Source organism: Pseudophryne corroboree, chromosome 3 (assembly GCF_028390025.1).
Source record: "Pseudophryne corroboree isolate aPseCor3 chromosome 3, aPseCor3.hap2, whole genome shotgun sequence".
Taxonomy (NCBI): Eukaryota; Metazoa; Chordata; class Amphibia; order Anura; family Myobatrachidae; genus Pseudophryne; species Pseudophryne corroboree.
The window spans coordinates 609,566,763-609,578,970 of NC_086446.1; the positions used below are offsets into that span (position 1 = coordinate 609,566,763).

The 12,208-nt window shown below is 48.5% G+C and overlaps 1 protein-coding gene across 1 annotated transcript in view; it reads left to right on the forward strand.

Moving 5' to 3' along the window:
- VPS26A (VPS26 retromer complex component A) overlaps positions 1-12,208 on the forward strand; it is a 97,314-nt gene that overhangs the window by 38,076 nt on the left and 47,030 nt on the right. The gene's annotated exons all lie outside the window — the stretch shown is intronic.

Here is a 12,208-nt window from a genome sequence, read left to right on the forward strand (position 1 = left end):
TGGCAGCTCTGCCACTGCCAGTCTGCACCGCGGGAGCTGCCGGCGGGGTCCCATCGCAGCTGCGTGCGGCTCGGGATGGGCCCCGGCTGAGGGAGACACTGAGCTCTCCTGAGTTGGCGGACACCGCTGCGTGCGGCGCGTGTATGGGCCACTCCATCCAGCAGAAGATTCCGGCAGCATGGCAGCGGTGAGTATCAAAAATGGTCGGACACCGCTGCGTGCGGCGCGTGTTGGGGCCACTCCATCACAGAAGATTCAGGCCGGACACCGCTGCGTGCGGCGCGTGTCGGGGCCACTCCATCAGAAGAAGGACAGTGGTGAGTACAATCTCCCCCCTCCAGACTGATGTGTGATTTTACATAAAATGTGCACTTAGATGTGATGGTCTTTACTGTGTTGTGTCCTGCATCTAACCCCCTTATAACGCTGCAGTGGAAGAGAGGGCGCACTTTCTAGTTTGAACTTGGCGCCATTATGTGGGGGGCGGAGCTTCAGCCCGCTCTGTAAGCGGGCTCAGCGCTCTTCAATCCCCGGCTGCAGCAGACAGGCAGCCGGGTGATACATTTACACTACCCGGCCGCAGCATACAAGCAGCCGGGTAATACATTTTAAATTTAAAAGTGGCGCCGGAACAGAGGGGCGGAGCTAACTCCCGCTCCGTCCGGCGGCGGGCTCAGACTCTCAGCTCCCCGGCCGCAGCATACAGGCGGCCGGGGGGGTTACACACCGCTCCCCAGCCGCAGCATATACAAGGCGGCCGGGGGTAACACACCGCTCCCCGGCCGCAGCATACAGGCGGCCGGGGAGTTACATTTACAATATACAGGCGCTCCCCGGCAGCAGCAAACAGGCGCCCGGGGGTTACATTTACCCGCACCCCGACCGCAGCAAGGCGGCCGGGGGATACATTGGCAGGGGGGGGCGGAGCTAACTCCCGCTCTGTACGGCGGGCTCTCTCCGCTCCCCGCGCCGCTGCAGCACGCCGCTCCAGTGTGTGTGGGGTCTCAGACTGAAGGCTCATTCCTCTCCTGGCTGTGCAGGGAGGATTTCTTTGCAAGGAGGGGTGAGTAAAGGTTTATAACCCGCTTTACTCAGCGGGCTCCCAGGTCTCACTGTCGCTAGGCAACAAACCCTGTCTCTGGGGTTTTTAGCTTTTCCATACTTCATGCTGCTGAAATATAGCTACATTCCTCCCTGCAGTAGAGTCCTCTACCCGGCATTTTCCTACATGCAAATCAGGGAACCTGCTCTATTACAGTAGCTGGGACTCAGCTCATTAATAATTTAAAAATCTACTGTGCAGTATTTATTTACCTACAAAAACACAGTATTTATCTACCCGGTTGGTTTCACGGTGGTGTGTGTGTGTGTGTGTGTGTGTGTGTGTATACATATATAGCTATGTTTGTGTGTGTATGTATATGTGTGTGTGTATATATATATATATATATATATATATATATATATATATATATATATATATATATATATATTAAGTGCGTGTGGGTATGTATATAGATATATCCATAAAATACCAGATATAGGGGATAAAACAGATTATGCACACTTCCGCAATGTTTTCTAGAAACAGAATACCCCACCTTGCCACATAACATTTTCCCCCATCTTTTCTCACAGGCTGGTCACCATTTTGAAAAGCCAGCGGAACCTCAGAGAATCATCTGGTGCACCTTAATTAGCGGTACACTACATACAGGGCGGGGTGTTGCCTTCCCTTTATTATTCTTGGGTGTCACTAGTTACTAATGCTATTTGTAATTGGGGAATGTGTGTAAGGCATCAGACAAATAGCGCTGTGGCTCAGTACGCTAGTAGCGGGTATCTGAACAGGGGTTTGAATCCAAACAAAACTTTAAGGAGAGCTCCTATAGCCTAGGGCTAAGACTCCTGTCCCACAGCGCAGCGCTACTGGTTCAGGTCTCCGCTGCTCCAGAAAGTTTAGTTGAATCGTGTCGGTCACACATTATAGTGCAGACCTTACGTAGGGCTGTGTTTATTTAACCCACCTTTTCTCCTTTCGTTTGTCTCACCTGGGATAGTCAAAGAATTCCCTCTTAGGTGTGAAGTATGCGGTGGAGCCATCTGCTTAGCCCTCCACACACCTGCAGGACACTCCTGTTTGAACAGCTCAGATTATGCAGGTAATGTCACTGTTAACCAGAGACCTTGTACGTCATTTCACCTTTCCAAAGGGAACCTTGCTAACATTCCATGCATTACTGATGATGTCTGTTTTCTGTGGATCTGAACCAGTGTCTCAGAATATCCAGGTACATTATACAGCAGTTCATCTGATACTGCAGGTAAAGGAGGCGGACACGTCAAGTCCATCAGGGTTCCACGCCAATGACGAAATGACAGCGACTGGTCCAGTTTCGGATGAGCTGGGCAGACTCCGGTAGGCGGCCGACAGACACCCGAATACCCAATATCAGGTATCAAACAATGTTTGTTTTTCCTATCCTTTCCACGCAGATGGCAGTAGATGGTATCAGAACCTCTCTAGGGTATACCCCTCGATGTATCGCCAGTCCAACAAGCCGCCGTTTTCTTTTTCATCCACTAGGGGTCACTGGAGTACTCTTGGGATATGGACGGCTTAGCAGAAACAAAGGCACTGAATATTTAAATTTAGAACTCTCCACCCCTCCATATCCCAGAGTACCTCAGTGTACGACCTCAGTGTTTTTTCCGTGCTCAAAGCACTAACAACGGCTTGTGGGAGTTCCCACACTTTGTGGAAGATTTTATTAATTTTTCATTTTTACTTTTTCATTTTTACTTTTTCATTTTTACTTTTTCATTTTTAATTTTACACTTCCCTTCCCAGTTTCTATAAAAACATGGGTCCGGGATGGTGCCGCTGCAAGGCAGCGCATGGCGTGTCGGTCCTCACAAAGAGCACCCTCACAGCCACAGGCAGCCCACTGTCTACTGCAGGCTGGACGGAGCTTATAAATAGAAGCCCCGTCGCAGCCATCACCTGAACAGCTGGACGGAGCTTACACATAGAAGCCCCGTCGCAGCCATGATCTGAGAAGCTGGACAGAGCTTTCAGATAGAAGCCCGTCGCAGCATGAAGGAAGTGTCGCAGACCTTTCTACAAAAGGTATGCTGGGGAAACGGGACGGTCAGCGCAGGCTGCCGTCCCGCTGTGTGGGGTCCGTGGGTAAAGCCGACCGCTGTAACGCCAGTGCCCTGTCTGCCGCTCAGACGCTCCACGCTCCGTCCCCCAACAGGCGATTCTTCCTCCCGCACGCCACAACCGCCAGCGGTGCTCACACAGGGAGACCCGCCGCACAGAGCTTCGATCCGTCAGCGGTGTTTTCAGTAAGATCGGAGTCTCGGACAAAAAGACCCGCGCAGCTTGCCTAGCGACGCCGCGCTCCGGCCAGCCGATCACTGCTGCTCTGGGTCCTTCGCCTCCCTGCAATAAGCTTCCCGGCTCCCCGCTGAGACACAGCGCTACAGGGAGTACAGGGAAGGGGGAGGGAGTGGGGGATCTGGCAGATTACTGCGTGGCTGCAGTTGCCAAATGCTACAAGTGTAATAGGCTGTTGAGTCTATATATATATATCTATATTATCTATAGAATTTATTAATAATAGATTATCTATAGAAGATATTAATACATAATAACTGCAGGCAGAGCTTATATTAAATATGACCTGCCTGTGATTGTATTGTAACTTGCATGTGAGTGTATACTAGACTGTGTTTTTATCAGTGTATACTAGACTGATTCTCAGTGGCAGCAGGTATTGTACTCCTATGAGTTTCAATGTAAGCATGGCATGGGGGCCATTTTTAATCATGTTTCCTGTTTCTTCCAGTGGTAATTCCAGAACATTCCTACACTACATCTCTACGCCACCGGAGGCGCAGGGGTGTTAGTGGGAAATTTGGTTCAGGTTTCACATAGGCCCATGTAAACTGTATTTAGCCATTGATAGATATATATATATATATATATATATATATATCTATCTATCTATCTATCTATCTATCTATCTATTACGCACCTTAAGTAAACATTTTACTAATTAGTGCAAGTGTCTGTTACTTTGGCTATTGTGGTGTCTGTCTGTAGGGTAAGCCTCCAACACAGACTACATATAAGGTTTACTACAATGGCTGTACATAAATCTACCACAAATTCTGTTGGTTTGTACGTTTCCACTCCGGAAGCCGTGTCAGTCCTAGATCCTATGTTAAGCATAACTCCGCTCGACAGGAGCGGTAAGATCGGAGTCTCGGAAGTCACTCCGCCAGCTCTAACAAAGGAGTCTCAGTGTTTCCAAAGGTCCAATTTTCCCTTTGGGTACCAAGGTGTTAATTTAACTGGTTTTATAATTTCTCTATCGTCCTAAGTGGATGCTGGGGTTCCTGAAAGGACCATGGGGAATAGCGGCTCCGCAGGAGACAGGGCACAAAAAAGTAAAGCTTTACTAGGTCAGGTGGTGTGCACTGGCTCCTCCCCCTATGACCCTCCTCCAGACTCCAGTTAGATTTTGTGCCCGAACGAGAAGGGTGCAATCTAGGTGGCTCTCCTAAAGAGCTGCTTAGAGAAAGTTTAGTTTAGGTTTTTTTCTTTACAGTGAGTCCTGCTGGCAACAGGATCACTGCAACGTGGGACTTAGGGGGAAAGTAGTAAACTCACCTGCATGCAGAGTGGATTTGCTGCTTGGCTACTGGACACCATTAGCTCCAGAGGGATCGAACACAGGCCCAGCCGTGGAGTCCGGTCCCGGAGCCGCGCCGCCGACCCCCTTGCAGATGCTGAAGCGTGAAGAGGTCCGGAAACCGGCGGCTGAAGACTCCTCAGTCTTCATAAGGTAGCGCACAGCACTGCAGCTGTGCGCCATTTTCCTCTCAGCACACTTCACTGGGCAGTCACTGAGGGTGCAGAGCGCTGGGGGGGGGCGCTCTGAGAGGCAAATATAAACCTTATACAAGGCTAAAAATACCTCACATATAGCCCATAGGGGCTATATGGAGATATTTAACCCCTGCCTGACTGGAAAAATAGCGGGAGAAGAACCCGCCGAAAAAGGGGCGGGGCCTATCTCCTCAGCACACGGCGCCATTTTCTGTCACAGCTCCGCTGGTCAGAACGGCTCCCAGGTCTCTCCCCTGCACTGCACTACAGAAACAGGGTAAAACAGAGAGGGGGGGCACATTAATGGCTATATATATATATATTAAAGCAGCTATAAGGGAGCACTTAATATAAGGATATCCCTTGTATATATAGCGCTTTGTGGTGTGTGCTGGCAGACTCTCCCTCTGTCTCCCCAAAAGGGCTAGTGGGTCCTGTCTTCATTAGAGCATTCCCTGTGAGTTTGCGGTGTGTGTCGGTACGTGGTGTCGACATGTATGAGGACGATATTGGTGTGGAGGCGGAGCAATTGCCAAATATGCAGATGTCACCCCCCAGGGGGTCGACACCAGAATGGATGCCTTTATTTGTGGAATTACGTGATGGTTTATCTTCCCTTAAACAGTCAGTTGAGGACATGAGGCGGCCGGACAATCAATTAATGCCTGTCCAGGCGCCTCAAACACCGTCAGGGGCTGTAAAACGCCCTTTGCCTCAGTCGGTCGACACAGACCCAGACACGGGCACTGATTCCAGTGACGACGGTAGAAATTCAAACGTATTTTCCAGTAGGGCCACACGTTATATGATTTTGGCAATGAAGGAGACGTTACATTTAGCTGATACTACAGATACCGTAAAACAGGGTATTATGTATGGTGTGAAAAAACTACAAACAGTTTTTCCTGAATCAGAAGAATTAAATGACGTGTGTGATGAAGCGTGGGTTGCTCCTGATAAAAAGTTGATAATTTCAAAAAAGTTATTGGCATTATACCCTTTCCCGCCAGAGGTTAGGGCGCGCTGGGAAACACCCCCTAAGGTGGACAAGGCGCTCACACGCTTATCCAAACAAGTGGCGTTACCCTCTCCTGAGACGGCCGCACTTAAGGATCCATCAGATAGAAAGATGGAAGTTATTCAAAAGAATATATACACACATGCAGGTGTTATACTACGACCAGCTATAGCAACTGCCTGGATGTGCAGTGCTGGAGTAGTTTGGTCAGAATCCCTGATTGAAAATATTGATACCCTAGATAGGGACAATGTTTTACTGTCGTTAGAACAAATAAAGGATGCATTTATCTATATGCGTGATGCACAGAGGGATATTTGCACACTGGCATCTCGGGTGAGTGCTATGTCCATTTCAGCCAGAAGAGCCTTATGGACACGACAGTGGACAGGCGATGCGGATTCAAAACGTCACATGGAGGTTTTGCCGTATAAAGGGGAGGAGTTATTTGGAGTTGGTCTATCAGACTTGGTGGCCACGGCTACTGCCGGGAAATCCACTTTTTTACCTCAAGTCACTCCCCAACAGAGAAAGGCACCGACCTTTCAACCGCAGCCTTTTCGCTCCTACAAAAATAAGAGAGCAAAGGGCTTGTCGTACCTGCCACGAGGCAGAGGAAGAGGGAAGAGACACCAACAGGCAGCTCCTTCCCAGGAACAGAAGCCCTCCCCGGCTCCTGCAAAAACCTCAGCATGACGCTGGGGCCTCTCAAGCGGACTCGGGGACAGTGGGGGGCCGTCTCAAAAATTACAGCGCGCAGTGGGCTCACTCGCAGGTAGACCCCTGGATCCTGCAGATAATATCTCAGGGGTACAGGTTGGAATTAGAGACGGATCCTCCTCATCGTTTCCTGAAGTCTGCCTTACCAACCGTCTCTTCCGAAAGGGAGAGGGTGTTGGAAGCCATTCACAAGCTGTACGCTCAGCAGGTGATAGTCAAAGTACCCCTATTACAACAAGGAAAGGGGTATTATTCCACTCTATTTGTGGTACCGAAGCCGGATGGCTCGGTAAGGCCTATTCTAAATCTGAAGTCCTTGAACCTCTACATAAAAAAGTTCAAGTTCAAGATGGAGTCACTCAGAGCAGTGATAGCGAACCTGGAAGAAGGGGACTTTATGGTATCCTTGGACATCAAGGATGCGTATCTACACGTTCCGATTTACCCCGCACACCAGGGGTACCTCAGGTTCATTGTTCAAAAACTGTCACTATCAGTTTCAGACGCTGCCGTTCGGATTGTCCACGGCGCCTCGGGTCTTTACCAAGGTAATGGCCGAGATGATGATTCTTCTTCGAAGAAAAGGCGTATTAGTTATCCCATACTTGGACGATCTCCTAATAAGGGCAAGGTCCAGAGAACAGCTGGAGACAGCTTTAGCACTATCTCAAGAGGTGCTAAGACAACACGGGTGGATTCTGAATATTCCAAAATCCCATTTAATCCCGACAACTCGTCTGCTGTTCCTAGGAATGATTCTGGACACGGTTCAGAAAAAGGTTTTCCTTCCAGAGGAAAAAGCCAAGGAGTTATCCGATCTGGTCAGGAACCTCCTAAAACCAGGAAAAGTGTCAGTACATCAATGCACAAGAGTCCTGGGAAAAATGGTGGCTTCTTACGAAGCAATTCCATTCGGCAGATTCCAGGCAAGAATATTCCAAAGGGATCTGTTGGACAAATGGTCAGGGTCGCATCTGCAGATGCACCTGCGAATAACCCTGTCACCAAAGACAAGGGTGTCACTTCTGTGGTGGTTGCAGAAGGCTCACCTATTAGAAGGCCGCAGATTCGGCATTCAGGATTGGATCCTGGTGACCACGGACGCCAGCCTGAGAGGCTGGGGAGCAGTCACACAAGGAAGAAACTTCCAGGGAGTATGGACGAGTCTGGAAAAGTCTCTTCACATAAACATTCTGGAACTAAGAGCAATCTACAATGCTCTAAGCCAGGCGGAACTTCTCCTGCAAGGAAAGCCGGTGTTGATTCAGTCGGACAACATCACGGCGGTCGCCCATGTAAACAGGCAGGGCGGCACAAGAAGCAGGAGTGCAATGGCAGAAGCTGCCAAGATTCTTCGCTGGGCGGAGAATCACGTGATAGCACTGTCAGCAGTGTTCATCCCGGGCGTGGACAACTGGGAAGCAGACTTCCTCAGCAGACACGATCTTCATCCGGGAGAGTGGGGTCTACATCCAGAAGTCTTCAACATGTTAATAGACCGTTGGGAAAGACCAATTGTAGACATGATGGCGTCTCGCCTCAACAAGAAACTGGACAAATATTGCGCCAGGTCAAGAGATCCACAGGCAATAGCTGTGGACGCACTGGTAACTCCTTGGGTGTACCAGTCAGTGTATGTGTTTCCTCCTCTGCCGCTCATACCAAAGGTATTGAAGATCATACGGCAAAGAAGAGTAAGAACAATACTAGTGGTTCCGGATTGGCCGAGAAGGACTTGGTATCCGGAACTTCAAGAGATGCTCACGGACGAACCGTGGCCTCTACCTCTGAGAAGGGACCTGCTACAGCAGGGTCCCTGTCTTTTTCAAGACTTACCGCGGCTGCGTTTGACGGCATGGCGGTTGAACGCCAGATCCTAAAAGGGAAAGGCATTCCAGAAGAAGTCATTCCTACCTTGATTAAGGCACGGAAGGAAGTCACCGTGAAACATTATCACCGCATTTGGCGAAAATATGTAGCGTGGTGCGAGGATCGGAGGGTTCCGACGGAGGAATTCCAACTGGGTCGTTTCCTACATTTCCTGCAATCAGGATTATCTATGGGTCTCAAATTGGGATCCATTAAGGTTCAAATTTCGGCCCTGTCAATATTCTTCCAAAAAGAATTGGCCTCTGTCCCTGAGGTCCAGACTTTTGTCAAGGGAGTACTGCATATACAGCCTCCTGTGGTGCCTCCGGTGGCACCGTGGGATCTAAATGTAGTTTTAGATTTCCTCAAATCCCATTGGTTTGAACCATTGAAAAAGGTGGATTTGAAATATCTCACATTGAAAGTGACTATGTTACTAGCCCTGGCCTCTGCCAGGAGAGTATCTGAATTGGCGGCTTTATCTTATAAAAGTCCTTATCTAATCTTCCATTCGGATAGGGCAGAACTGCGGACTCGTCCGCATTTTCTCCCTAAAGTGGTATCAGCATTTCATCTGAACCAACCTATTGTGGTGCCTGCGGCCACTAGCGACTTGGAGGACTCCAAGTTGTTGGACGTTGTCAGAGCCTTAAAAATATACATTGCAAGGACGGCTGGAGTCAGAAAATCTGACTCGCTGTTTATATTGTATGCACCCAACAAGTTGGGCGCACCTGCTTCTAAGCAGTCGATTGCTCGTTGGATTTGTAACACAATTCAACTTGCACATTCTGTGGCAGGCCTGCCACAGCCTAAAACTGTAAAAGCCCACTCCACAAGGAAGGTGGGCTCATCTTGGGCGGCTGCCCGAGGGGTCTCGGCATTACAACTCTGCCGAGCAGCTACGTGGTCGGGGGAGAACACGTTTGTAAAATTTTACAAATTTGATACCCTGGCAAAGGAGGACCTGGAGTTCTCTCATTCGGTGCTGCAGAGTCATCCGCACTCTCCCGCCCGTTTGGGAGCTTTGGTATAATCCCCATGGTCCTTTCAGGAACCCCAGCATCCACTTAGGACGATAGAGAAAATAAGAATTTACTTACCGATAATTCTATTTCTCGGAGTCCGTAGTGGATGCTGGGCGCCCATCCCAAGTGCGGATTATCTGCAATACTTGTACATAGTTATTGTTAACTAATTCGGGTTATTGTTAAGGAGCCATCTTTAAGAGGCCCTTTCTGTTGTCATACTGTTAACTGGGTTTAGATCACAAGTTGTACGGTGTGATTGGTGTGGCTGGTATGAGTCTTACCCGGGATTCAAAATGCCTCCCTTATTGTGTATGCTCGTCCGGGCACAGTACCTAACTGGAGTCTGGAGGAGGGTCATAGGGGGAGGAGCCAGTGCACACCACCTGACCTAGTAAAGCTTTACTTTTTTGTGCCCTGTCTCCTGCGGAGCCGCTATTCCCCATGGTCCTTTCAGGAACCCCAGCATCCACTACGGACTCCGAGAAATAGAATTATCGGTAAGTAAATTCTTATTTTAATCTGACAATACTAGTGAGAAGGGTACATTAGACCAGCAGTCAGATAGTGCGGGGTTTTGACAACCATACATTGCTAATAACCAGTAAGTCAGTGTCTCAATTGTTACAGAGACTAAGTAGACTTTAACATCTAATCTGTCGATTTTCATAAACAACAGATCTTCAATGAGTTATTATTTAGAATATCTGACTAACATTTAACCCTATTTACCTGTTTCCACATCTAAATGGGACAATCCGTCATTGGTGAATTCGTCTGTGACAAGGATACATTTGGGTTACTAGACGCTCTATGTATGGAAACAATGACGATCACTGTTAATAAAAAGCTGCGAGTATCTCTGTAAAGCTTCTGCTGACACCTGTTACCTCGATTCTCGCTTTTCATCGTCGCTAGTTTCACCAAAACAAGGCCAGAAGTTGTTTGGTCCTAAATTTGATATTCAGGCCTCCGGTATCAAAACGAAAATACTTTGGCCGACGTTTAATCCCTTTAGACTTCAGTCTTTTCAAGGCTGTGGTACAAGAACAGTCACGACTGGTAACGCCAGGGTGCTAAAGTCAACAAGCCAGTGGCTTAACGGCCTCTCAGGCCATCTAGAATTTCCAATTGTGGAAGCGCGCCTTTACACGTTACATTTGCCGGGTTTCCAAACATCCACTCATGGATGTATCCGCTATTTACAGTTTAACATACTGCCTCTGTCGGACGAAACTAGGCGTTTTGCCAGGTGGCCATTCAGTCTCTGCTGGTTTCAGCTGTTTTTATTTCCAGACCTGGTACACCAACAGAGTCAGGGCTATTTATTCCCCTCTGTTTGGGGTAACGAAGCCGGAGGGCTCCGTCGCAGTCTCAATCAGCAAGTCACTTACTACAGTTGCAAATGGTTTTACGGCAGTTAGTACTTGCATATTTGGAGCCACAAAATTGCATGATTGCGCTTGATCTTCACAATGTGTATTTACCCATTCACGTTTGGTCACCGCATCACAGGTTCTTGCGTGTTGCAATACGCCACAACCATTAACCATTTTTAGGTTCTACCGTTTGGCCTCTTATCAACGCCTCGTGTATTCACCAAAGTGAGGTTGGTGATGATAGCTCATCTCAGAGCCCTGGCGGTGACAATCGTTCCATACCTACACGATCTGATCATAAGAACTCTGTCTCAACAGAGGTTCCTCTTACTTGCGCTACTAACGTACACCACGGTGGCAGGTCAAGTTCAAAAACAATCGCATCTAATTCCGTCTGAACGACTTCAATTCCTAGGTATGATTATAAATACGGTAAATCAAAGAAATTTACCTACTACACCAGGAAGAACAAATATACCATCTAGTACAATTAGTGCAAAAGCCACGCACACTAGCGGTATATTGGTGTATTCGCCTATTAGGAACAATGATGTGTTTTCAAAGCGCTTTAGTTCCCCGGGTTTCACTCGCGTTTCCCACAGGGGGCTGAGGGTGTATATACTCTGGACGAGAGTCTCAGAGGTTGAGGAGTTGTAGTTAAAAAGGTCAGCGACGGGTTCTAAAACGGATCACGACAGATTGCTGTCTATAAATGTCCTGGAACTCCGTGCAATTTACAATGCACTACTTGCTTCGCTTTCAGTCTGTCCAAGTGCAGTCAGACAACGCAACGGGAGTTGCATACACAACAACCAGGGAGGACCGAGAAGCCGCATGGCAATGCGGAAGGTAGCTCGAATCCTCAATTGCCCAGAACACCATTAGGTGATGTTGTCGACGGGGTTCATTCCGGGAGTGGACATCTGTTAGATGATTTCACCCGTCGGGATTTTCATCCAGGAAACTGGGCATTAAATCCAAAGGTGTTTCACATGTGGATCCACAGGGGGGGTTACCCTCAGGTGTACATGATGGCATCTCGCCACAGTTACAAACGCTCAGTATGTGTACAGAACGACAGATCACAAGGGCAGTGGCGGGGGAGGCTCTCACATTCGTGTGGTCATACAGCCTCGTGTATCTGGCTCCACCGTTTTCCGCTGCTCTCTCCGTTGCTAAAACGGATCATAAGACAGTTACGTCACAGTCATACTAGTGATATCTCATGGGGTTCGGAGAGCTTGCTTCTCGAATCTCCAAGGAATACTCGCACACGATCTTTGCCCGCTCATAA